Genomic DNA, 14,231 nt, shown 5'->3' on the forward strand with positions numbered 1-14,231 from the left:
GTGGTAAGAAAGACACACCGCCTGTCTGTGGGTTTGACGGCATCAACTTTCTGTGTTAAATTTATTTTGAACTGAAATACAAAACGCCCTGCCCGCTCCATGTGCGCTCCGGAAAAGCACAACCTGAGCCGCTGAAGATCCGTGGAGGTCTTTTTAGTGATTGACACACTGTCAATACATTCATGTCATATGGGCATGCTGCCCCAAGGCCTGCTGGGAGATTCTTTTACATTGATACTGGTGACGTCAAACGTATGAAGCTCGGTGTGGGAGACAAAGAAAGCAGAGAAAACAAGCATTGGCATAGCCAATAGGTCTTGCCTTTGGGACCTTATAAGTGTTTAACCATGCAACAGTTAATGTTGTTGCACCAAGGATATTGTGCTGCATAACTAAATACTTAAAAGGTCCCAAAAGTGAGACCTATTGGCTTTGCCAATGCTTGTTAATACTTATACGTCACCTCTAAGGTAGGCCTTAAAAGCCCATAGGGAAAAGTGCACGGTATTTAAAAAGTTGGACACGTAGATTGAATGTTTTACATGTTCTGGAAGTGCAAAAACTGTAATGTCGTTTTTCACTGTGGAAAGACTGACTCCTCCATAGGTTAACACTGGATTACAGTGTACCTTTAATAAGTGCTACATTTATTTTGGGAGTAACTATAAAAATGATGGAAGGACTCATTTTAGCAGTAATTTGATTCCAATCTTATGATCAAGTTTGATTGTATATTACTATTTTGGAAATTACACTTTTAGAGTTCCTCTCAATGTCCAGCTGTCACCTGACCCCTGATGACGTCTTAGTGGTCAGATGTGTATTGCTCCTGTACAGTCAACAAAGCATGTTGGGTGTGGGCAGGGGGACTCCTCCTTTGACAGGATGGCCTGGGGGCTGTACCCAGCCTGTTCCTTAGCTTTAAAGGATACCTACCTAGTCTCTGACAGGTGAAGATCATACCTATGCCTGCCACCCTTTTGTCTCTCTACTCTAGTCAGGCTGGCACCAAACCCAGTGGGAGGAGAGGAACTGAACAGAACTGGCTTAGGGGTGGACAAAGGCTTGCCTCTCCTCAGAACACTCCTGGACCTGTGAGAAATCCGAAGAAGTACTGCCTTGCTGTCTGAAGAACCTGAGGGAAGACTGGACCTGCTTGCCTTGAACTCAGGACTCCAGAAGCGACTCTAAGGGATCAGTTGGCTGACCTCCAGTTTGTGCTACAGAGACACAGAGAGGCCTTTCTCCCTGCAACTACCCAGCTGACCAGATCCAAGTTGACCTACCCTGGACCCTGCTGCTGGCCTCTGTTGGAGTGAGACCCAACCCCCAAGTGTTATCCTCCAAGTCTTGGACTCTTTGCTGGTAGTACTTATCAAAAGTCATATATTTGTATAACATGTAGTCTGAACTCACATATTTGAAAGTGCTTTCATGCATGATAGTGAAGACAAAAGTATTTTGCTGAAATAAAAAATGTGCTTAAGAGCACACAGTTTAAGCAGGGAAGCTGCAATTCATCTAGGTTTTCTGGTTTCACTTTGTACAAAACCACACAAACTCGACTGGAAGGCCATTCCTCTACACAAGTACCAGTTACACTACACAAGGTCACATGAATTATTTATAGGCACGAGGGGATTGAGTGGTTTGTCCAGAATCAAAGGATGTTGATCCCACCCACAGAGTCGAACCTTGTTCCCCAGTTCCATAACCAGCAGCTCCGACCATAATGCTACATTCTGGGTAGAGGAATGGCAGAAGCCACATGAAAGCTTGTCTTGTTATGAGCTCGAGAACCCCACAGGAACTTGAGCTGAGCCAGACTTAAAGCCGAGACTGAATCGAGCTTTCAGCGGCTCATCCACATGTACTGTACACACTGACTCTAAGTGGGGTCTGACTGCTTTGTGCCAAGGTGCCAAAGGGTTAAGCACAGGTTTATTTAGTGTAGTGACTTTAGTGGTTCACCCTGGAAAGATTTGTGATTGCTATTTGAGGTAGGTTCTCACCCCTCTCAAGTAGTAGTACTCAAAATATTTTACATTATTGCTCAATCTACTATTGAAATGCCTTTGAGCGCGTGCACTGACCTATGCTAGGATCTGAACTGGTGAGATGGGGCATTGACAAGGGCCATTTTAACATGATCTAACTTTAGTATAACAATGTGTGAGTAAAAGTGAGAGAAGGATATGCATCCTGATTCAGAATGGTTTACGAAATAGGTGTTTTCTCCCCCATTTCTCCACTTTAAACATAACGCATGTTTGTGCGGCACAAATTCACAAGGAGTTGTGTTGGTGCTTATGACAGATAATGGATGTTTGTTACCCATCTTCATGGTTCCACTTCGGCTTGTGGAAAATACATCGCACTTTTGCTGATGACACTGTAATGCTAGCCCAGACTCATAAATGCCCCCCGAAGGCCCAATGGTGGAGTGACAAAGTACTCAGAGCCTCATTTACAAGTCCCTTGTGTCACAGCTGTCACTTTTTTTTTTGACACAGCGGCAGCCATATCTACATACTGACACGTTGGGTCCAATGCGCCAGGTATAATGTAAGCAGGGTAGGCGCTCCCACGCAAAAAAGCCACATAGAACTGGTGCAGTGAAATTTACATTTCAGGGAGTCACTCTACGACTTCACTGCGTCAAAATCCTTACGCCTGCTCAGACCAGGCTTAAGGAGTGACGAGGGCTTATACAATGGGACTCGCCTATGTGTTCTGATGCATAGCCGGAGCTGTGTCAGTTTTACGACCAACTCCAGCAATGCGTCACTTTTGTGCAAGCAGATGTGTCAGAATTTCTGACGCACCTGTTAATCCTTGCGCCATGGAGCCCTGTATTGTAGATACAGCACATCCATGGTGTCGCAAGGACACTTGGCGCAGGTGCAAGGAAACCAACGTATGGAAGCTGATGCATCAGTTTCTTGTAAATGAGGCCCTCAATTCGCATTGGCTGGAACCAACCTGAAGAGTGCGATGAAAAGGTTCCATTTTGAAAGAGCGAATCATTGAATTCGATCTGAGAAACGCTGCTGATTCATCCACATCCTGGACACAAATTGTAAAAGCCCTATTTAAATTCTGCACTGGGCATGGAGCAAATTAAATAGAGATTATGCTAATGGCTTATTAAGTAGTGAAAGTGATTCCTATGTGGAGCTACGGGGCAGAAGCTGGTGGCTTAATTATTGCAGATAAAGTCATTAAAATGTAAATTCGAGAGCTGATTCTTGGAAAACTGACAACTTCAGTCAAAGCTTTCCCTCTCGAGCAAGCCTGATTTCACGGAATCTATATGCTGCATAAAAACTATTTTATGTTGGAAGATACTACCTTCAGCGCCTGAGATTTCATAAAGGAAAATAATAAACAAGGAAACCTACTTCGGTAAACTTTTGCAGTCTCCTACCAAGGTCACATGACCTTGAAGAGACGTTTTTCAGAACAACAGAGTGTCGGTGGACGTGCAACTGATCTTTATGTACAGAGGTGAAAAAACATACTAGAGCCATTTTCGACCCCGGTCCCTTATGTAGTACATGATAACTCCGCCCCACTGATAGAGAGGGCATCTCTTCCTAAGGGATGGTGAGGAGGAGTTACTGGTATTACCATTGGTAGAGAGGGCATCTCTTCCTTAGGGTTGGGAAGGAGGAGTTACTGGTATTACCATTGGTAGAGGGGACATCTCTTCCTTAGGATTGGTGAGGAAGAGTTACTGGTATTACCATTGGTAGAGAGGGCATCTCTTCCTTAGGGTTGGGAAGGAGGAGTTACTGGTATTACCATTGGTAGAGGGGACATCTCTTCCTTAGGATTGGTGAGGAAGAGTTACTGGTATTACTTGTGGGGTAAATTTGGATGTACATAGAGAAATTATAATTCGGATTCCCCTTGTTATTTCTCAGTTCACCCCCCAGCCCCCAATGATTTTTGTCAGGTGGACTCCTGTTACTGGCTCCACCGCTCATAACGTTATGGCCGTCTATTTCCGGCATTGTGCGCAGTTCACGAGGCAATTATAATTAGACTGCAAATATGTATCTGTAAACACAAATGCTTTCATCCTCGTATAACTAGGTGTTTAGATTGGAGCAATGCTTACACCAGCAAGCATTTGGATTTTAACGTTGATGTTGATTCCTTTAAGGCCTCAACACGTTAGCGGTTTCATTTATAGTCCACAACTTTTTTTTGTTTTCCATCTACCTTTTTCTCTTTTATCCTTTTATTTTTTTCTACTTTAAAAAAAAAAAAAATTGACCTGTGGTCTGTACTACATTCGATATGAATTTCGATTGGTTTATTGTTTTTAATGGTTTGTAGGTTTTATTTGTAAAACCATAAAATCCAACGAATGTACTTGGAATTTCCTCATTAGCAGTTGTGAATTTATCTAACAATTGTGATAATCATACAGAGCGCAGGGCAATCTGAGAGTACTTAAACCTTTGCACTTTGATAAAGCACGAGTTGCATGGAAACATGCAAGGGTTTCCCTGGAGAGAAAATGACATGGGACATGGATTTTACAGTTACCTTTACTTCCTATGCAATATGCACTGTTCAGTTTTTACCAGTAACGGAAGAAGCGTTGTTGGTGCAGTTTCTCATGGCACCTAACACAGGGCCGTTTTTAGTACTGGTGGCGCCCGGTCGAAAATCATTTCGGGCGCCCCCACACCCCAAGGCCACTGGCTTGGATTCTCCCACTACCACCTGGCAAAAGTGCTCCTTATCTCTCCAATCATAGGTTATTGCTAAACACAGCGCCCTGCCTCTGAGGTCAGCACCCCCTCCACAGATCAGCGCCCAGTGCGGCCGCACATGTCACACTGCCCTAAAGCCTGCCCTAACCTATCACCACCAAGTTCCTAACCAAACCTTTGAAGTAGATCTGTCTACCCTTTGCAGAGGTCATTGCATTCGTGCATAACACACTCATGGGATTACAGCACATTTTGAAAAAAACTTCAATATAGTATAACTTGGAATAATTCACAAGTAAATATTCACCTGAATTCGCAGAGCTTTGTCAGGTCTTGTCTAGCGTTAGGTGTCGCAAAGGCGTTGCATAATATTAATAAAAAACATAAATAATAATGCATACTGACATAGTGGGGCTTTGGGTCAGCCATCTAACATTTTTGGTCTCTTCTATTTCAATATATAGTTTAGTGGCACTCACTACAGCATTCACAAAGGAACAGTAAGTCAGCCCGCTTCATTAATTGTCTGTCTTATACAACGAACGAGTGGCAGATTTTTTGCACTGATCACATGTGCACATTCACCTAAACAAGTGCTAGTGGGTGGTGGGATTTCTCTGCCTGTGCTAAGTATTTCAGCCTGCTAGGAAGTACCAGTATGGTCCCATTAAAATTATACGCAATGCATTTAAAAAAATATATATATATTTACAATTTTTATTACAGGTGTATGGATGGTTTTTTCAGATGGCATGTTTCCTTTTATGTTTTCGGCATATGCTTGAAATGAAAATACAAAATAAAAAAGCACTATCATGCTAAAGCACCTGATTTGCATACCTGCAATACCAGTGTGGACACGAGGTGGCAGGAAAATGCCATGCAAGTGATGCTATGAAGCTGAATGTTAGGAAGTCGTATCACTGCCCACTTAATGACAAGTGAAAATCAGTGTATCTTTTTGCAAGATCCTCATTTTTACGGTACTGTATGGAACTTCGGCGACGGGCAGGTAAGGGTATCTGTAACCAGATGCTCAAAAACGTTGTCCATTTCATCAGCTTGCCACAGTCATACCTACTGGCTTTGCCAATGGTTCTTTGGGGTGTAGTTGTGTCTTACTGATGTCCCAGATATTGGGGCATATCATCAAGAGAAGTTTCGCTGCTTTTCCGACACATATCGCCGGAAAAGCTGCGATTTTCCTACCGCACAATCAACAAAGACTCGCTAACATGCGTTAGCGCTTGTTTCCATGCGATAGCAGGCGTTTTTTTTCCGCTTTGCATGTCAGCGATATTTATCGCTAATGATATGCAAAGTAGGCGTTCCTCACTAAAACAACATGGAAACAGTCGCAAACACAACTTCCCTCTATTACCAATGGACCTGCAAAGCGATAATAAAAGTCGTGTTAATCCTGATTATCGCTGGTTTTTAACGCCTGATTAAAACCTGACTTAGCCATCTTGTCAATGGGAGGTGGACTGTCAGGCTGAGTCCACACCTGCCTATTAGCAAGCTTTACATTAGCGCAGTCAAAATATCGCTGGATTTCGTGCGCTATTGCTGGTTTTCACTGCTGGTGCTGGATTTTAAATCGCCTCTGAGCAAAGCGTTGCTAATACGCTGCTAACACGGCGATGTAATCCAGCGATAGCCGGTGATAGTAAAAGAGGCGCAAACGCGCTTTGCGATAATTATCGCATTCTGTTGATAATATGCCCCTTAGGATTCAGTAGGATTCGAAGACCATTTTCCATTGAGAGAGTGGAGTAAGTGTTGTCAGGTCGCATCCAAAGGTTTGGGGGGATTCAGTGCAGATGCTGCATTTAGCAACACAAGGGCAATAACGTTAGTGAAAACACTAAGATTTTAAGACTCTTTTACAATTGGAATTGAGAATTTCCCTCCAAGAATTTATTAGGATAATGTAGTGGTACATTTAAACATATAAATTGAAAATTGGCACGTTTTGACAAGATCCACTCCTTTCACTCATTTCAATGGCAGTGGTGGTAGGTGAACTGTGAAAGTGGCTGGATGCAAACACCAAATTTGAATGAGTTAAACTAACAGGGGTTTTTCTAGAGATCTCCATCCAAGAACGTTTTGGAAGAAAAGACCAAAGGATGCATTTTCCAGCTCAGTTTTCACATACATTTTCTAAAAATGTAGTTTCTGAAACGGCACATTAATGATCTATTCCAACACGTTTGGTGTGCCAGGGAGGCCTTACTGTTTCCAGAGGTTCTGAAGTTGGTAATTGAAGTATATTTCCCTACACTTGTCAAATGTATTGTAGTCAGTTAAAAAAAACATGGTTGCTCAATGCCACATGGCCTATTGTTTTTAGGTTGAGCATTCAAGACCTCATGTATAAACTTTAGTATATACTTATATGTGTATTTACTTTGTGGGCTTTGGAGATCAGCCATAGGACTTGTCTGCTTCCGCTTAGGGACTTTTTTTTCTGTTCAACTGCCTCTATTTAACTGTCTTGATAGAAAACGATCAGTAGAGGTCAGTAAAATACCAGAATTGCTTTCTGCTGAGGGACTTTATTTTTTTTAAGTTTTCTGGCAACTCCCTCTATTTAACTTTCTTGATAGAAAACAACCAGCAGAGGTCAGTAAAATATCAGAATTACTTTAGCATTCTCTAGATTCCGTTGTATAGAAATTGTCTTCCACGAGCACCCGTAGACAATAATATTTTTTTCAAATCTTGTATTTTCATTGATAATACCACCAAAGGCCCAGATTTTATATTAAAAACAGAGCTTTGTACTTTACCATTTCCCGCTGAAAGGCAATATTTCTCTCCATGTGTTCCCATAACTGGAGTGTCACGCAGTTTGGTGCTTACTTTCCCTCCATGTTAAAGAACAGTAGATGTTTCAGCACCCAGGCTAATGTGCTGCAGAGCTAAATACATATAAGGTCCCAAAGGCGAGACCGATTGCATTGCAAATGCTTGTTGTAATGGAAGTGTCCAATTATCCGGCTGCCAGGCAATTAGTACAAAATCTCTGTTATTTACCCAGCGGCTGGCAAATAGTACATCATCTCTGCTGTTTAGCTCTGTTTGATGGTTTATGAGGGCTAGGCTCTCTTTGGGCTTATTATAGAAGGCATTGTGCTAGATTTAGGCTTGTGTTTAAGTGGAATTGTGCTTGCTTAGTATTTAAAATCTGGTACAACAGCAGCAAACTAGCAGCAGCAAATAAACAGAAGGGGAAGTACAGTAGGTAATTGGTGGTTAGGGGCACAGTGCTTTGGGGCACTTGCAGGAAGTACATTCAGCTAGGTACTGCTTTGAAGCTTCTGTGGAATGGGGAAGTGAAAGCAGAAGACAGGTAAGTAATGCATTTGCTTAATTCACACGAGCAGATCACTTTGTTGCCTGTGAATAAACACTCTTTTCCAGACTATTCACCCACTTTAGTCACCCGCGCAAGTAACTTGGGAATGGTTGTTTTGATTTTTAACATGTTAAGCCGTGTTTTAAGTGGGAAAGGTTGTGTCTCTACTGGGCCCTCATTTCTGTACTCAACAGTGCTGTCTTAGCAAAAGAAACCTGGAAGCCCCCCCCCCATAAAAAAAATGTGTGTGGCCGGCTTGGAGGCTCTATTTGACTAAAGTCATTGTGAAGAGGCACTAGGAAAGGAAGCAGTAGGAGGAGGAAGAAAGTGTGAGAGCCATGAAGACCAGGACAAGAAGTACTATGCCCAGGGCAACCTAAGATATGAGGACCAGGGTTACTGATGCTAGAGGGGAGCAGGAACAATAGATGATGAGGAACAGGACAATGAAAAACACCACTAAGGGTACCATGGCCAGGGTGAAAAGGATTTGGAGGGCCAAGAGGATGTGGAATAGGGAGATCTGGACACAGTGGACAAGGGCTCAAAGGAAAAGGCGGACCAGAGGTAGAAGGAAAAGAATGCCCTGGACCATAGAGACAAGAAGGGCTATGAGGACCTGTGAACACCAACCAGGCCCAGAGGGATGAGGACAGCCAGGGCCAGGAGTAGCAGACCCAAGTAGACAGAGCAAAGTGGACTAACACCAGCAGACCAATGGAGAGAAGGACCAGTGGCAGGAGGGCCAAGATGACAGACTTCAGATCAAGGAGAACCAAGGCCAGAAGCAAAAGGACCAGACCAGGAAGAACACAACTAGAAATTAGAAGCCAATCAGGAGACCAGGAGGACTAGTGGGATAGGATGGGGCAGAAGAACCGGGGACTAGGAGGACTAGGGAAAACTAAGGCCAGTGGAACACACATCAGAAGAACTGATACACGAAGGCCAGACAAAAGAGTACCAGAACCAAGACCAGGCCTACATGGACCACGGTGACCAGGATAAGAAGAATGAGGAACAGGCAAAAGAGGGGACTAGATAAACCAGGGTAGCTAGACCAGGAGGACTGATGGACGAGAATGTGGGTGAAGCTGAGGAAAATGTTCAAGACCAGGAGCCTGTGAAACAGAAGACCCAAGATCCAAATGATTAGGGGCAGAAGTATACGGGAATAATGACCAGCCAAACCAGGACCAGGAAGTACAGGGTCAGGAAGTTCTTAGACTAGCATGAACCGGAGGTCAAGTAACATCAGAACTAGGAAAGGATAGGATGATCTGAGACAGCACAAGTTATTTCATAGCCAATGCGGGTAAGGAGCATGAGAACAAGAGTCAGGGTGATCAGAACTAGATTGAAGAGGACCAAGAAGATCAGGACATGAAAGGCAATTGCTTGTGTGTCCAGGATACTAGCATAATCAGGACAGGGATTAGGAAGACTGAGGGAGGCAGTACGAAGGGCACCAAGAAGCCCAGACCAAGAGGACTAGTGTAGGAAACTTCCTCTTTTGACATGGTTACCCCCCTGTTGTTGCCTGGTATCTGGTGCAAATTTGACTGAAAGTGTTCTAGGTTCCTGTTAAGCAGGTACCCAGCACCTGTGTTCTTTCCCTAACCTGTACGATTGTTCCACAAAAATTGCAACCCTTTAGGATCCCTTGTAAGTCCCTAGTAAGTGGTACCCCTGGTACCGAGGGCATTGGACCTAAAGACGGCCCCAAGGGCTGCAGTATGAATTGTGCCACCCTAAGGGGCCCCTCACCAAGCTCATGCAAACTGTCACTGCAGCCTGCATGTTTTGGTGCCGAAAAAACTGAAGAGTCGACATGGCACACACCCCTGTGTAAATATGTGTATATTGCACACACTTGTCTAAATGTTTGATTGGATTAACAAAGTAGTTTTGCTGCTTAGCGTGCTGCTCAGGAACGTGTTGCTGCCTGGCAAACGTGAAATTATACCTCTGAAACCTCATGTGTCACTGACCACTTGAAACCTATATGAACAGCAATTGAATTTATTATCATTTTTAACAATACATGTTATTGATATTGCTATAACCAAACTCAACTTTCTGTTGTAACCGAAATTTTTAATTTTTAGTTTCTCAGAACTAACACATTTGTTCACTATTCTGAAATCAAACATCTAAAGTCTGTGTTCCTTATATTTCTTCTTAAAGTTCATAAAATGTCCTATTTAACAATCAAGTTCCTGATGGCCAATGCATTTTGGGACCCCAATCACTTCTTTAGGGGGCCACTGTAAAATAGCAAAAAATAATAAAAACAAGGAGAATATTATCATAAAACAATTTTTAGAGTGTATGTAAAATATCACTATCCATGGGGCAGATCATCAAGGACCGGCGATAATTATCGCTAAGCGCACTCAGCGCTAGGATAATTATCGCCGACTAACGTGGAATTTTATCGCTGAGATAGCGTGCTATAAAATTCCAAGCGCTAACTGCCACATGTGAGATTATTGCTGGAAATCCAGCGATAATCTCACAAAGTTTGGCGATAGCTTGTTGATAGGGCAGGGCAGACTTAGCCATGATATCCAGCTTACATTGGATATAATGGCTAAGTCAAACTAAAAGCAGGCATAAGGAAAGTAGCGATAACCAAGGTTAGCGCTACTTTTCTTATCGCTATGCTTGTTATCGTGCCCATTGATAATTGGTTAAATGTCGGTTAGCGACATTTCTCCAGTTATTTTGGGACGGCACGCCCACTTTGCATCTCGTTAGAGATGCAAAGGCGGGCGTTACGGGAAAGGAAGCTAATGCAAGGATTCACGCGATAGCGTGACCTTGCTGATAAGGCGATAAAATTATCGCCGCTTTTCGTCCGAAAATGGACACAAAAGCGGCGATAATTTTATATCGCCTCCTTGCTGATATGCCCCCATGTCTTTAATAAGTGTTGTCTCGCACAACTCGGCCAATTAAAGTTTTATAGTGGCAACACGATGATTGATGTGACACCTATGCTCAGAAATGTGAACTCAATAAGATGTTCTCTAGTGACCTGACAGCGAAAACGTGAAGAACACATTCAGCCAATGTGGATAAAGAGTTTCCCAGTTAAAAACCTCATGCAAGACTTCTTACCAGCATCAAAAAGAAAAAGAACCAACAACTCCACCCCCTGCTCAGTTTACATGAGATAGTCCTGACAGTGCCAGGTGAATACTCACAGAAGCAGGATTTCATAAGACACAGCTACTTGCATTCATTATCCATAAATCCAAGTTCAAACAGATGAAAACAAACTCTGGAAATCATAACAAGTCCATGAGGGATCTTGCATACTTTAATCTGTACAATATCCGTGTGTGATGTCTGCATATGCGTACCTGAAGTGAGACCCTTAAAGTAAGTCAGAGTTATGGGACGGTCGAAAAACAAGCAGAAACAGGTAAACTTGACTAAAAACAAAAGAATAAAAAAGTGTTTAAATGAGACTACTCCTGCGCAATGCGAACACATACTAAACCGAGGTACAATCATACCTGCTCTTGGAGATTACAGTATTCCATGTCCCATGTGCTGGTTAACGTAAAGCTCTGGATGAACCCTGATTTCACTTACTGGTAATTAAACCGGAAATAAAACAACAACTCTTAAACTATAAATTAATGTGGACACATAACCACTCATTCTCTAAATGAACAAAAGTTCACATACTTCAATCTTCAGTAAAATCGCGCGCTCTGTCCCCGCGGTTGAAAATGTATGAACGCAATTGTTGATGATAATAAATTCAATTGCTGTGCGCACAGGTTTCAAGAGGGCAGTGACACTTGAGGTTTCAGAGACACACCCCTGTGTGCCATGCTAGCCAAGCAGTGCATGTGGTATAGGTAAGTCACCCCTACGGCAAGCCTTACAGCCCAAAGGCAGGGTGCACTATGCCCATGATTGGGCACATCTGCTTTAGTGGATGTGTCCTCTTGGTATCTAAGTCCGCCCTTAGAGATTACGAGTGCTCAGGGAAGCCATGACAAGTACATGGGCTGGACACTTGTGAATGCGATTTCCCCAGCTACATGATGCCTTCACTGTACCCCAGGGTGTTTGGTACCAAACACCTCGTCTTCATGAAGCTACAATGATGCCAGTGCGGGATTTATTAATAAATACAAACAGAGGGCACCTTAGAGGTGCCCCCTGAAAACCTTCAGATTACTAGTGTGTTCACTGACTGGTCCTGACTAGCCAGCCACCATAGACAGGTTTCTGACCTTCTGAGGTGGGAGCCTTTGCTTTCGGAGGTCAGGAACAAAGTCTGCTCTGGGTGGAGGTGTTCACACCTCCTCCAAGCAGGATGGACATTTTAGGGGGAAAGCTTCAAAGACCCTGCCGCCTTTGTTGTGCGACCCCGGGCCTCTCCAAATAGTGGTGGTGCCCACCCCCAGTCCTGACCCCACATTTTGGTGGCAAGGCATGTGGGAAAGTTAGATTAGAAGGTGTGCCCACATTCAGACAGCACCATCCCTAGGGTGGGCTAGCTGAGGTAGACCCTACTTTTCAGATTCCTCCATGTTGTTTTGGCAGGAATTTGGATTCTTGGGTCAGAGCTATGCCCACTTCCCAGAGGAAGTGATCATATAGAGGGTGTGGACACCCTAAGGTAGGTAGCCCATTGACTACTACCTGTCACTCTCTGTAAATGCCCCTAATTTGAATATTTAGGTGCCACCCCTGAACCCAAGAGCTCAGATTTGATGGATCAACAGTAGAAGGATGCAGAAGAGTCTCTGCCTGGTGAGAACTGCAGCAGAACTTTTGGATGAAACCCTGCCGTCCTCAGCCCTCTTTCTAGACAATCACAACAGAGTGACTCGTCCTGCAAGCTGAAGCACTACCAAAGCCTTGGGTAGCTTGCCAGCACTTCAACAAACATCCAAAGTCTCCCTTGGAGTAGAGGAGCTACTCCATTGCAGTTCACAGGCACTGACAAGCCGAGTCCGGTCCACCACCTTGCAGTTCACTGGCCCGACGGATGCTGCAGATGACCGGGATAAGGTACTTGTGCTCTTGAAGGTGAGATCTGTCTCCCTAACACGTGTGAAGAAACTAGGGCCTATTGGAGCCATATAGTACCAACCCCTGGGGTACTGAACTCCCTGCACCAAATACCAACAGCAAGAGTCCAGTCCATATTCTCACTGCACCAGGACCAAACAGCCTCCGAGGGACATCAGCATCACTGAGACCAACTTAGAGAGTGGCTGATCTGCCTTGATTTCTCCCTCTCCAGCTGTTTTTCCCTGACCTCAAGGTGCATCTTTGTGCTGCCAACCCAGTTGACTAAATCACTCTGCTCCTGAGCCCCCCCGGCCTGGATCCTGTTGAACCAGCTGTGTCCCCGTGATCCAAGACCCCTTGCAACTTGAGCTCCCATTTGAGAGCTCTTGAACTGGCCTGCAAGTCCCCCTGTGCAACCTCTTCTCAGGTGGTCCCCCTTCTCCATAGCACTAGCTACCAGTCTCACCAGCACCTTGCTCCTGGTAGAACCCAGGCAGTTCCCGAAGAACTGTTGGTAATACTTTGAACGTTGTCCCACTACTATTCTGATCCTAGAAGGTGAACCCCTGAAACTGACTGCACCTACTTTATGTGCATCTTCGACTTTTTCTCCCATAGGAACGTATTGTGCACAAAAGCGCACAGGTCTGAACGATTTACTTACCTGTGAATATTTTTAATTAAAACTGTACTTACCTTTGAACAAAGTTCTTGAATTTAGAATATGTATAAAAAGAAGTGTTATTTTTCTAACTTGGTCTTGGATTTGTTCTTCTAGTGGGTGTCTCTTTTATTGCCTCTGTGAGTACAACAAATGCTTAACACTACCCTCTGATAAGCTTAACTACCACAAAAAAGAGCTTTAGTATTATTTACTTTTGCCTCTGTAAACCAATTGGGGACCCACTGGACTCTCTGCCCTGAGTACTTCGTTTATAGTTCACTATATAGAGAACCAGCTTCCTACAACTAGGTATGCTAAAAGGATCATAACTAGGTGGACCAGAAACAGCGCTAAGAGGGTCAGGAAGATTAGTACCTAGGGGACCAGGGAATGGATTATCACGTGGGGCAAGCAATCATTACAAGTAGCACGA

Source organism: Triturus cristatus, chromosome 2_2, assembly GCF_964204655.1.
Source record: "Triturus cristatus chromosome 2_2, aTriCri1.1, whole genome shotgun sequence".
NCBI lineage: Eukaryota > Metazoa > Chordata > Amphibia > Caudata > Salamandridae > Triturus > Triturus cristatus.